Raw genomic sequence first — 13,965 nt, forward strand, 5'->3', positions numbered from 1 at the left:
TCCCAAGATGACCTTGGGATTAAACCCCATTAATTTTTGGACTTCAGGACAGATGTAAGATGATGTGTTGGTTTTGATCAGATGTTTAAAATAATTAGGCCTCTGATGAGAGCTCTACCTCTGTGTGAAAATGATAGATATGTTAGTATGACTGACTGAATTCAAAGTTCTAAGGATAGAAGTAGAGACTATAGCCCTGAAACCTCAGAGGAATGGTTAGAAAAAAGAATGGGTTGCTTAGAGGCCGAAGGTTCATCCATTTCTACTGTTGTCATCACATATGGCTGCAACTGTTTTTAACAGTAGCAATAATGACCTCAATTTTTCTGGCTCTAGTGCTGATGACTTTATTAGCCTCTGTCTGACTTTCTCTTTTCTTGTTATTGTATCTTTCAAAGCTGGTCCCATCTTTTTAAGTTCTTTAAATGATACCTGATCTGTGACAGCAGACAAGTTGGATCTTTTAATTTTTATTTATTTAATAAATTAGTTTCTATTTGAGTCTTCTCCATTTCCTTTTTGGCCAATTAACGTTGCTTATTTTATCACATCTCTTCTTTATATTTTGCCAGGTTCATTAATCTGCAGCACATGAAAAAGAACTGTTTTTTCAACAATCTGTTTTGATGCAAGTCCAGCATTAGAGCATGAACGGTTTTATAAGAATTTATGTCCCTGCTTATAATTTTTGTCTTCTATAAAAACACAGGAGGGAGGGGTTCATTTATGATCTGGAGGAGGAGGGATGTTCTTTTTTTTTTTCATACTACAGGTCAGATTTTAAAGACAGTAAACACAAAGCACAAGTTATTTTCCACTCAGGGCAATTTTTTTCAGACTTTTTGACAATTTAAACAGTATTTTGATGCTATTTTATTAATAAGAGTAGCTATCCTCTTGCAGCCAGCTGTAGTCTCATAGCCCTCAAGTGCCATCTAAAGTCTATTTACAGTTCTTGTGAATTTTCCCTCCTGACATGTCTTATGCATTTCCTGACTCCCCTACGTATTCTTTCCTCTGTTTTGCTTTTGACTGTTCTTCATCTGTCAAGTCTCTCCTAGCAGATGAATCTAGCATCCTCCTTTTTAAATTCTGAAATCTAGTTCAAGTTCATTACTGGAATGTATAGTCCTTTGACATGTGTTTATTTAATTTTAGCCTTATGTTTATCACATTCAACACAAGGAGCTTTTATTTTCCTTTCCATTTTTTGTTCATTTGATCCCAAGTCAGCCAGGCATTTTGAGGGTGATACTGATTGCACATGCAGTGCTTTTCAAAATTTTCAGTTGTCTCATATACTCAGCATAGTTACAGTTTGGTTCTCTACTTTTCTTTGAAGTTCATAAATTGAGTTCTTTGAAATTAAAGATATAATTGAACTTATATTTCCAAATCAATTTAAAATAAAAAAGTTTTAAGCATGAAAAAACTACAAATATGATAGTATTTAATAATATTTTGCAAAAATAAAGTCAAACTAATATTTCCAGCTACAGAATTTCTATTCAACAGTGAAAAATGCTAGTATACTGGCCTATATTTTTAATAGCAATCATATACATATATTTACAATTGAAACATTACCCCTTTAAAGTAATTTATAAGAAATTAAAATCTTCTAAAACTGGTATTTAAAAGCTTCTAAGAAAATAATATATTATTTCTTTTTTTAGAATTGTTGCTTTTAAATCTTAGAGATAGATTCACTGGAAGCCCTCCTTCAGAATCAGACTGGGAGTTCATTTTCTGAATAAAAATGCCCTTATTTTATGAGTTGTCCATCATCTTGACATTGCCTTTGACTCCTCTGATGTTCATGGTCTCAGTTTCAAATAGTTCCACTATTTTTATAGTTGGATGGACATTGAAACTTTCCTAAGTCTCAAAGGAAAACAATTACCTTCCTACACTCACATGTGACCCACCAAATATTCAGTAATCAAGTTCCCCTCCATTTGCTTACATTCTTATGGAGTTTCTTAAGATTTTCACTTTCTAAATGTTTTTGGGGAAAAAAATCGTTCTTTTATAAAGAAAAATCAGTAAAGAGTATAATGGAAATTAATTTGCTTTCACAAATACTTCTCTGCAAGGTTCATTGGATAGCACCAGATGTCCTTATTTTACCTTATAATTTCCTCCAGTCAGAATTTCAATGAGCACCACCAGACACATCATTATTTATCAGTTTCCCACACCTGTATAACCTTTAATTACAGTGGAATCTAAATTATACAAGTGGATCATCTATACATGCAACTGTAGCCAGTGTAACTGTAACCATAGCTGCACAAACAATACCTAAGGTATTTCTGGTACCTGTTGAATTTATCAAAATTTCCTTCAAAACTTCCTAAAAGCTAGGACATGGTATATTACATATTGTTATATGTATGTGATTCACTGGCATTGCAGCTATAATATGTTAAAAATGAAGCAATCTGAAAGGGGTGTCAGGTTTTGGATTTATGCCTTGAATTGCTTGTATTGGAAATGTACTGATTTTCAAAGGTACTATGGCACTTAAAGTGCTTGATATTGACTTAAAACAAAGAAGAGAAATACCAGGTCAGAGGCTGGATCTACACATATGTCCTGTGTCTAATGCATAAACACAGGCCTGTCAGGGTGACATAATAAAAAAGAATGTATTGAAATTCCCTTGTTATCCTAAAGAAAAAAGGCAATGGTAAATCTTTGGGGTGAAAGTAAGAGTCATAAAAAGCTTCAGCTTTGCTATAACTGCTAAAAGCTCTCAAGTAAGCCATTACTGTCTGTTGGTACAAAGAAGAATACTCAACCTCACTAATCATTTCAAAACAGAAAATATTTAAACTTACCCTTATTATGGTTTAGTTAATAGACCTCTGTCATTAACTGAAACAAAGACTTTTTCCTTCAAACACCAGGCAAAATTACATTTGTTAAGGAATATTTGGATGCAGCTTACTTCAGCTAGCTAAGTCATGAAAGTGCTCTTAACTACATGCTGCTTTTGCCATCTTTGAAGTTTTGACTTCTTCTGTTATAAATGAAAAGGGCAGCAGTCTTGTGGAAAATCTGATTCTGAGCTGGAATGCAGCATTTGTTTCACATGGGAATTGAACTTCTAGCAGTATCTTGGGAGTTTCTATCACAAAGGGCTGAAAAGAAAAAAACTTTTCCTAAACCCATCTAAGTGGCTTATAGTTTGCCACAATATTGATTCTGAAATGCATTAAATTTTTATTTATCTACTTTAGGGAGTGAAATTCCACAGGGGTTTAAGATTTGTGCTGGTTCAGATGGTTTTTCTCCAGATTAGAGGCTTTTTGGAAGTACAGTAATACAGAAATGAAAGATTTTCTGGCTAGATTGACACCCACATGCGATACTGAAGTCAGTGAAAAAATGCTTACACATTGATTTCTCCAGTGAAAAGCTGTAGGTCTTATACTCTTATATTAAACTTCCTTTGCAGTTCAGTTATGTGAAAATTAAAGGCCTTTTTTCCCTTTTTGTCCAGTTAATTTTTATATAAATGTGAGCATCCAAGGGATTAAATTTATAAAAGTTATGTGTACATCCTATCTGTTTAGAGGTACAACTGACAAAGAATTTGAAAAGATAATTTTGTCTTCATGTTTACTCAGACTGCTATGCTACAACCGCAATTTCCCCTTCAACATGAAGCAAATTTTCTAGAAAAGAAAGTGCAGGTAAGAATTGTCAACTGCCTGGGGGGAAAAAAAGAATCTCTTAATTAATGTTTTTGAAGTATATTGAAGTACATTTTATTAGTGTGGGAAAGAAAGTTAACACAGTGCCAATAGCTGACTATTTGCTCTACAATCCTTTTTATAGCTATTCATCTTTTTAAAAGGAAAGGTGTTGTTTGGATATATATAACTGCTTCAGACATCTAAAAGACTCCTCTAGGATAATATTCAGGTTTGTAATTATTTTGTGTAATAGAAAGAGTCAGTGCAGACCTTTTGGAATTGGTAGAGTAGAAGTAATCAAGATTATAAACTTGAAAGACTGCAAAAGAACATGGAAGTAGCAAAACCTACCTGACAGTGAGAGATTAAAGTGAGCTGCTGCACTTTTCCATGTGCTGCTAATGACAGTGAGGTCTTGTCTGTAAGATTAAATTTGTGCATATTTTCATCTCACACTGACACCTAAAATATGCCACACAAGGGAAGATTTGTCATAATTGTCATTTTCTCTTGGGATGTCTGTTTCAAGTTTACTGATGAAGGTTTCATATTACATTCTAGTTGCTTCTTCTGATCAGGCCCTGACAATAGAAATATCCTAATATACCTTTTATTTAAACTTTATAGATGATGTGGCATTATTTTTTTTCTCTACTTCCTTATAATAAATGTCTTCATGTCCCTGAACTAATCTAATTTCATGACAGAATGCTTAAAATAGACAGTAAATTCTAAGCCAAAGTGGTTATATCTCAGCAGGTGAAAAGAATAATCCTTGTACATCTGTACATTATTATTTGAACAAGGTAGTAAATAAGTCATCAAAGCATATTTAGTAGAAAATGGTAAGCAGCTTAAACTGCAAATGCCAGCTGAATGACAGCATTATTAGTAGGAAATTGACTATTTTTTCAATTATTGGAATTATTGAAACAGAATGAAAGAGTATTTCAATTGTGATGCAAATTAGTGGCATTTTCACTGTTTTAAGTAGGGTGACAGACCATATTTTGCATTTCCAAGTGCTGGTGCAGACTAACAACTCAAAGGGTCTAAATGTCTTGAAGGTGAGATACTTCATTTTGTGATTTACTGTGAGAAATGCTGCATTTCATGGTAAGGAATGATTTTCTTTTGGTTTTGTTGGTGAAAAAAGCAATAAGTAAAACTATAAAAAATTCTGCCTGCCTTTCTCTCCAAATGATTAGAAGAAAAGAAAAAAGAAAAAAAAATATTTTCTTAAGGAACAAATTCAAATTGTGTCAAAACCAAATACAACTTCAATAATTGTAATCTTAAAGAAAAATGAGTAACCTAAAAGTTTCTGGGTTCCTCTTTTTCTCAAGAAATGCCAAAATATATTTCAGCCATTAAACATGATAGTAAATTACTTTGAAAGAAAATTATGTTAATTTTGCTGGGAGCAGTATTCAGAAACGTATCAAGAATCAAAAAGCATACATTAGGAAGAAGGTTTTTAAACATTACCTTTTTTTTTTTTTTGTGTATGTAGAACATCAAAATCTTGGCTCTTCTTCTTTTCTGTATCTTACAATGGCAGTGTCTAAGAACACTTCCTATTTCTCCATTCTACGTAATCTTAACGTTTGTTTGAACAATGTCCTAAGCTTAATGACTACATCTCAAGGTTCAAACCAGGTATGGGCAATATGTCAGATACTGGAGAGATCAACAGTTTCTATTAGCTCTAGAAAATCTGTTATAGGAAGGTTATGTAAATTATGGATCATGCTTTCAAAGGCCACTGGTATGTCCTTTCTTACATTGCTTCAATACGTTTCTGAATGGAAACAATTTTTACTTTCAGCAATGGAATCATGATTGAGTTTGTTAAGGTGGGCTCCCTGCTTGTGCCCAGGAAATCCACTGACTCACAGAAACTGTCTGAAATTGGTTCAGATCTGAAGCTGTAAGTGTTAAAAAGCAAGGTTATTCCATCCATGCTCAAGGATGAGTTGCATGGGAGATATTAGTAACAAAAAAGAAATGGGTTTAATCAGCAGTAAATCTCAAATGCTTCTGAATCAATTGGGCAGTCTCCTCAGCTAATTCAGTGTTCACAATAGTTTTGATGGACATAGCATGGGAATGCATGATCAAGCAGTTTTCTGTTCAGGCATGATAAGACAGTTTCCTTATGTGGACAGCTCCCTGTGCCTAGACAGAGTTAGGAACAGCTGTTAGCTCATAAGGAGCTGCTAGCTTTTGTTGATTCTGGTATGGATGAGATGTTCAAAGTAGTCATTCTCTGGAAATCATTCTTTGTTCCCAGGAAAAGAAACTGTTTGCCACTCCCTTTACTAAGGCCAGGATTAACATTGATTTTTAATTTTCTGTTAATGTTCTGTGTCTACATTAAGGACACATTTTTTAACGTGTAAACATAAGTATGGGACTTTCATTTTCATATAAGTATGGGATTGACACTTGAAGAGTGAGGAGGGAGAGAGATAAGTCAAGGAGGAGAAAGACAGAGAGAGAGAAAGAGGGGAATTTTTCCCATTCAACACTAAAGGACAGATACAATTCTCATCACATCAGAAAGTGAAGTGCTCTTTCTGTCTCTTTTCCTAATAATTTCAGAGACTTATATTCAATCATTTTTCCTATAAATTTCTTTAAATTGGTGTTTGTCAAGCATGTCTCTGAGTTCATGAATATGGTTATCTGCATATGTGTGTTTTATTGCACCTTAAATTTCTTGTTTACTACCCTTGAACTTAGAGATCTTAAATGCATGCACATTTTAAACTAATTGTCCTAAATAAACTTCATTTTTTGACTCTGAGTATACATTTACCTCTTAGTCACCTGCAAAATCCTACACTCACAAAGCTGTTTGCTTAGGTTGTCAATGTTTTGCAAGAACTCGGTTCATCCAGCCAAGCTGGGATATGGTAGGACTTTGAGAGGAAGCACGAGAGTGAAGAATCTAATCTTTTATCCTCATTGATAGTGATTTTGACATTCATATTCATGTCACAAATGTCCGTGTAGTCCATTTTTCATTGTCCTTATTTTCTTGTGTGATTTTTAATCATACTCTTCTATTCCATTCTTCAACCCTCAATTCCTCAGGTTTTTCTAGTAAGGCTATTTGTTTTGACCAGCAGCTCATTCTCTTTATACAATCATGTCAATTTCCTTCTTATTAATACTATAACCATGATTTTTTAACTGTTCTGTCCATCATATTCCACATTGATTATTGTCCCATCCATTATTTTATCAGCGTTACTTTTTTTTTCTTTTCCAATTCTTTTTCCATCATCAGAGTTACATTATCCTGCACATTTTCTCCACCTGCTCTGGTGTGGGGATCCTCCACGGGGTGCAGGTGGATCTCCGTGGTCCTCCAGGGCTGCAAGGGCACAGTTGCCTCCCCAAGGTCTGTACCACGGGCTGCAGGGAAATCTCAGCTCCAGCACTTGGAGCACCTCCTGCCCCTCCTACTGCACTGACCTTGGTGCCTGCAGAGCTGTTCTTCTCACATCATCTTACTCTGCTCTATGGCTGAAATTAAAACTGTGCCATCACTTTTTGTTTTGATTTCTTCTTAAATCTGTTATCACAGAGGTATTGTCATCATTTCAAATTGGCCCAGCCTTGGCCAGCACCACATCCATCTCCGGTACCACCAGGGATTGTGTCTAGGAAGGCTTCTAGCAGATTCTAACAAGAGCAACCCCTGTAGCCCCCCATGCCACCAAAAAACAGGCCATGAAAACCCAATACATATATCTTCTTTGTCATTAACAGATTTTACAATAAATGTCCTTACCACAAAATAGCTGAAAACATTAAATATTAAAGAAAATTAATAGCTTAATTTCATTAAAAGTTTCAGGAATAACTGCTTAAGTCCTGGAATATTTTATGAACGTATAGAAGTAGCAGTTTCTCTGCAACTCAGCCTGGCAGAAAGCTGAGTATCACCTTAAGGGTTCAGAAAAGAGTGAGGAAAGCATGTCTTCCTTCCTTCCTTCCTTCCTTCCTTCCTTCCTTCCTTCCTTCCTTCCTTCCTTCCTTCCTTCCTTCCTTCCTTCCTTTTTTTGAGGAGAGATTGGATATGTAGACAGGAAAATAGTTTAGCACTATTCAATTACTGTGATAGAGGACTTAAAAAAAAAGGAAACATTTATTTTTTGAAGCAGAAGGAAAATGATGAATGACATTGATCTAATTAAACTCTGTAGGTGGAAGAACTATGTTATTATGAAAGTAATATTAGAAAATTCGTCCTTCATACAGAAAATTGGGAATAAATGTTGGTGATTCTAAGCTATGAGTGACAGATTTGGTGTCAATGCAGAGAAAATAAATATACACAGAATAGAAAGAAATAAAGGAATGATGCCTCTAGGATTATTGTTCACAAGACATCTTGCCTGATTTCTTTCTCCAGACTTCCTGTATGGTATATTTCAAGAGACAGTTTCTTGTACTGATTTATATCTGTCTTCAACTTTCCCATTTCCAGTAAAAAGATATAATTTTTTCTCTTTGAATCTAAACCACGTTCAGATTTTTTTGAGTGCTTGTCTTTGTTGGATTCAACTGCCATATTAAAAGTTTCTTAGGTCAGTTTTAAAAAAATCTTGCTGTTAACTTGCATTTCAGACAAAAAAGTTTTAACTTAGCCAGGCACACATGATGTGCAAAGTAATGAAAGAATTGCACTGTAGGGTGTTTTCTTTTGTGTGGGTTTTTTAGTATTTTAATTTCTTGTTATTTACACAAGGTCAGCTGAAATCAATCAGAGAGAGTCAAATTGTCCTGCAATGTATTCTGCTGCAAATCTTTGAGATCAAACATGGTATTAATGAGCCTTCATTTCTTTCAGATGGCTGTACTGACAAGTTAATTTTGCAATGCATTTGGTGAAAAATGCCTTAGTATTGTGATTGATGGGAAAAGAGAAAAATAGAAGATAATTAAAAAAGGTCAAGAATTTCAACAGGGGATGAAGTCTGCATTTTTTATGACAGCAGTGGTTTTTATACCTTTCTGTAATTGTTTATTTTGTGTATTTTTTTAATCTGTGATATACATAACAATTGCTTACACTATGTAAGTTGAAAGAACTCTCTAAGGTCCTAGAATAACAGAATTATATGGTCATAGAATCATTAACATGTGAAAAACTCAACATCAGAGTACAACTGTTAACCTAACTGCCAAGTCCACCACTAAACCCCATCCCATGTGCCACATCTACATTTCCTTTAAATATGTCCAAGGATGAAGACTCACCACTTTTCTGAGCAGCTCATTCTAATGAGCTTGACAACTCTTTCTGTAAAGAATTTTTTCCTAATATCCAACCTAAACCTGCCCTGGTGCAACTTTAGGCTAGTTCCTCCTGCCCTATCACCTGTTGATTTGGGGAAGAGACAAACACTCACCTCACTGCAACCTTCTTTCGGGCAGTTATAGATAGAGGAAAATCTCTCCTGAGCCTCCTTTTCTCCAGGCTAAATAACCCCAGTTCCCTCTGCTGCTTAAGACTTGTGTTTCAGACCATTCTCTCAGCTTCTTTGCTATTCTCTGGACCTGCTCCAGCACCTCCATATGGTTTTTGAAGAGAAGGTCCCAAAATCAAGCACAGTATTTGAGATGCTGCCTCACCAGTGGTGAGTACAGTGGAACAATCGCTGCTCTGGTCCTGCTGGCCACCCTTTTTGTAACACAGGCCAGGATGTCACTGACCTTCTTGGCCACTGGGCACAGGCTGGCTCATGTTCAGCCAGCTTTCCAATACTCACAGGTCTTTTCCTGCTGGGCCACTTTCCATCTCCTCTGTCCCCGGCCTCTAGCACTGCATGGGTTTGCTGTGATGAGAGTGCAGGATCTTGCTCAACTTGTTCGTGTTGGGAGTTTTGCAGCTGGCCTCTGGCCATCATTCCTACCTCTTCATGTTCTTCTGTAAAGCCCTCCTACCCTCCAGCACGTCAGCACTCCTACACAACTTCCTTTGTTCTTTGAATATACTGAGAGTGTGCTCAATTCCCTCATGCAGATCATTGATAAAGTATTAAAGAGGACTGGCCACAGTAAAGAGACCTTGAGAACTCATCCTCATTGACCAGCCAATGGAATTTAAGCCCATTCTCTGCCACTGTCTGTGTTTGACCATTCAGCCAGCTGTTTGCCCAGCAAAGAATACACCTGAGTAAACCGTGAGCAGCTAGTTTTTCCAGGATAACATTGTGGGAAGCAATGTCAAAGACTTGACTTAAGTTCAGGCAAACAACATCTACAGCCTTTCCACTATCCTCTGCACAGGTTATGGTGTTTGTGAAGCAATACAAGACTGGCTTGGCAAGAGAAACTCTGAAGCTATGGGGCAGAGGATATCAGAGATGAAAAAAAGCTCTGGGATTATCAAGAGCTCATGTATGTTAAGTTACCAGTAACAATGTAAAGAAGGTGTGAAAAGAAAACAGAAGGTGAGAAAACCTCATTTTAAGGGGCAATAAAAAGATAAGTGTCTAACATATATTAAAAACCACGTATACAGTAAAGTTGGAAATCACAGAGAGCTGCAAACTACTGGAGAAAAAACAAAATTTATGAAGAGAGGTTAACAGTGTATTTAAGTGGGAAAAGAAGAAAAAATTATAATCATTGACATCATGGCCCATCTAGATAAAGAGAAAGAAGAAATTCTCACCATGACAATGCTTGTATTCTGGGAAAGACATCAGGAGGCTCACAATTTATTATAGCTATGCTCCACAATCTTTTATCAGTACACAGGAGCAGTCCAACAGTGAATGCAGCAGAAAGGAAACGTAAGAGATACTAGGACAGTAAACCTTTCACTGCAATTGTTTAAGAGAAGCATTTCATAGTAATTAAGTAATTCAGACTGTAAGTGTTAGCACCATCATAACTCCTTAGAGTTTTGATTAAACTGTTGATATATTATGTAGCGTAAAAATAATTTGTAAAAAAATATTTTACAATAATACCTTGTGTTTTATTTTATGCAGACAGAATTTCATATTCAGTTTCTGATCTCAGAATTTTTTTTTCTTGACCTTCTTTAGTTTTTGCAGTTAGCACTACTTAACCGTGAAGAAATTACAGTAAAGATTGATTGATTATTGCATGTGTCAAATATAGCCAAAAAAAAGAGAGGGAACAAGTAGTTAATTTTTTAAAAGCTAAATTTTAAAATCAATGGCTCTGGAACTTGATATTACAGATAATTATTGTCAGAATAAAAGATAGTACTATTCAGAAGATGATCAGGACATGATTTTCATTATCATGTCAATAACAACTCTGTAGTTGTTCTTGTGAATATGAAAAGCTTTAACATGAATGATTCTATTCAAAAATCTCTAATGATTGAGAGAGATGACAACTCATAACTTAAATGTTTAACAGGTGATATTACCAACACATAAATTAGTGTAGAATCATGAGAAATAAGTACAAACTGTATATTCAAGTCACCATACAAGCTCTTTCAGTTTACATAAGGTATGAACAAAAGTAAAAACAGCTTTTGAAAGAATAAGAAATTATTCACCAGAGACAATATTGATCTGTTTCTGAGCATCTGTATGACTACAGGAATTTTCTGGAATTTAATATATTGGGAACTATGGAAATTTGATGGGGGAAAATCAGAAGGACAGAAGTGAGAAAACCATGGACTGAGATGAAGACAGTTAAATAAGTAATGCAAGAGGTGTCCACATAAGCAAAACAAAGCAAGGAAGTAATTCACTGCTTCCCATGGGGAAGGCAGGTATTCAGCCATTTCCAGAAAAGCTCTCATCATACAGAGCCGTTACTTGGGAAGACAAATGCCACCACTCCAGAGATCCCTCCTTTTCTGCCTTCTTCCCCCAGATATACATGCTGAGCATGATGCCAAATGCTATGGGATATCCCTGTGGCCAGTTGGGGTCAGCTCTCCTGGCTGTGTCCCCTCACAACTTCTTGTGCATCCCCAGTCCCCTTACTGGTGGGCTGGGGTGAGAAGCAGAAAAGGCCTTGATGATGTGCAAACATGACTCAGTAAAAATTACCAATACTATCTTCAGCCCAAATCCAAACCATAGCCCATAGCCCCATACTGTGAAGAACATGATACATCAACACATCTATTTTTACTGCCTCAGATTAGTAGAATATATTTCTTTTGAAACCCCGTTACAAAAACATAGACATAAATACATCAAACTTCTGCAACTACTTATAAATAAATTAGAATATGTAGAATAGTAACTTTATATTTAAAAATATTTTACTTAACAATCTTAATGAAGTATCTGATTTTAAAATAGCTGGCCTATTTGCTGTTGTGTGTGCAGCCTGATAATACTTGTGTGCCCCTGGTGTTGATAGCTCTATTAAGCATAAAAATAGTGCACATGAAAGATTTACTCCTGTTCTAATAAACTGTTTAAGCATTGCTCAGAATAAACCCTAGAAATATGCTTCTCAAGAAATGCAGGGAAGAACAATCCTCTATTTTTACTTTAATTTTTAAATTGACAGTTTACTTCTCTATTTTAACTATAATAACTTTTTGTTCTTACAGGATTTAGTGTCACATGTCTGTGCTTTAAAGACTGAGTAAGTTTGCTTCATTCATAGGACAGGGGAAGGATGTTGCTCATATTTCACAGCAATTTCACCTAATATCCATGCCTAGATGCTGGGCTTCCTTACCCAGTACACAGGTCTTCTACTATCTGGAGAGTCCAGCTTGATGCTGCACAGTCATCTCAGAAGCATTTCTGTAATCACATATATGTACAGACTTCTGGTCTGCCTAATATCCATTCTCAGACTGAGCTCAGGTACTGCTCTTCTCCCACTCTTCAGTTAGTCCTTCTTGATGTTTGGTAGTGGATTAAACACACTGACATACTGCAGAACTGAATACACCAAGGAAACACAAATACTTCCAGACAATCCTAGCTCTTGGCATTTAGACCTCTCATACTTGCACACACACCCTGGCCTCCTCAGTGCTGGCATACAAGCCTGTGAGTTCTGGGCTTCATAGTGCCTCCAGCTTTCTGCACTCGTACCTTTTAACACCTTTTGTGTTGCATATATATCGACACCCCAGTCCCTCCATTTGTTAGCACCAAGGCTGTTTCACACTGGGGAAGTGCTGATACTTTTTGGATGTCAATAAAAAAGACATAGCATCTTGCAAAGCAAATAACTATATATGAGATAAATATCTACAGATACTATTTACAGATAAATACTGATATTTATCAGTAGTACAGAAAGGGTGACAAGTAGGTATAAAATCTTACGTCACTACTGATGCTGGGAACATAAATGATAAAGCTTTGACTGTGGATTCTGATGCTTGGAACCCCAAGATGATAAAATCTTGACCTCTGGTCAGGGCACAGCATGCTGCACAGATTCTATCTGTGACATGGTTTGTTCATTAAACTCACTGGTATTCTGATGGGTCCTTGCTCACAAAACAGATCCATCCTCACAGACATCAGAAAAATCTGCAATGTGGGCACAATTTTGAACAATCCCTTGGACAATACATTAGGATGTTCTTATAAAATATTAGCTCATGAACAAATCCTTTCAATATTTCAAGAAGAAAATACAATACTCTATGCATACAGTTATGTTAACTGCACATTGTATATACATTGACTAATTATGTAGTGATGATGCATACAAAAGTTACTTATACTATTGACTGAGTATACATTGATTAAGCAGTGGTCAGGTGCTATCCATCACCCAGTTGATCCTGGATCAGCCATTGTATGGATCCCTAACTCCTGCCTTCTAAGCTCAATACCAGACAGATAACACGACACCTAACTTGGGGCCTCTCTTCCTACCATTCACACACTTCGCAGCTCTTACATGTAGACTAGAATGGGATTACAAAGAAAAGAAAATAAAATTAGCTCATAAGATAGGACAGATTGCTGCCCTCAGGTGTAGAGCTCTGTCAGACACTTTGATTGACTGACTGCAGTCTTACAAAACATTAACCCTTTTAGGACCATTATCCTCCTTTTACTATACTTGTTCTTCACCTGAATATTCCACAATTTCCCTCAAGGATCTAACAGTAAGTTTTATGCAGTTCCAGAAGTAACAGCAAATATACTAAAACACTCACATAACTCTTGTTTCCCCCTTTGTATGAGTGATGAATTTAGGTTCACCCTCTTCAAGACAGTGCCTGACCTTCTCCCCTCAGTGGCTGATAGGTCCTCAT

Source organism: Melozone crissalis, unplaced genomic scaffold (assembly GCF_028551555.1).
Source record: "Melozone crissalis strain CALT ecotype California unplaced genomic scaffold, PUWL_Pcris_2 ptg000002l_1, whole genome shotgun sequence".
Taxonomy (NCBI): Eukaryota; Metazoa; Chordata; class Aves; order Passeriformes; family Passerellidae; genus Melozone; species Melozone crissalis.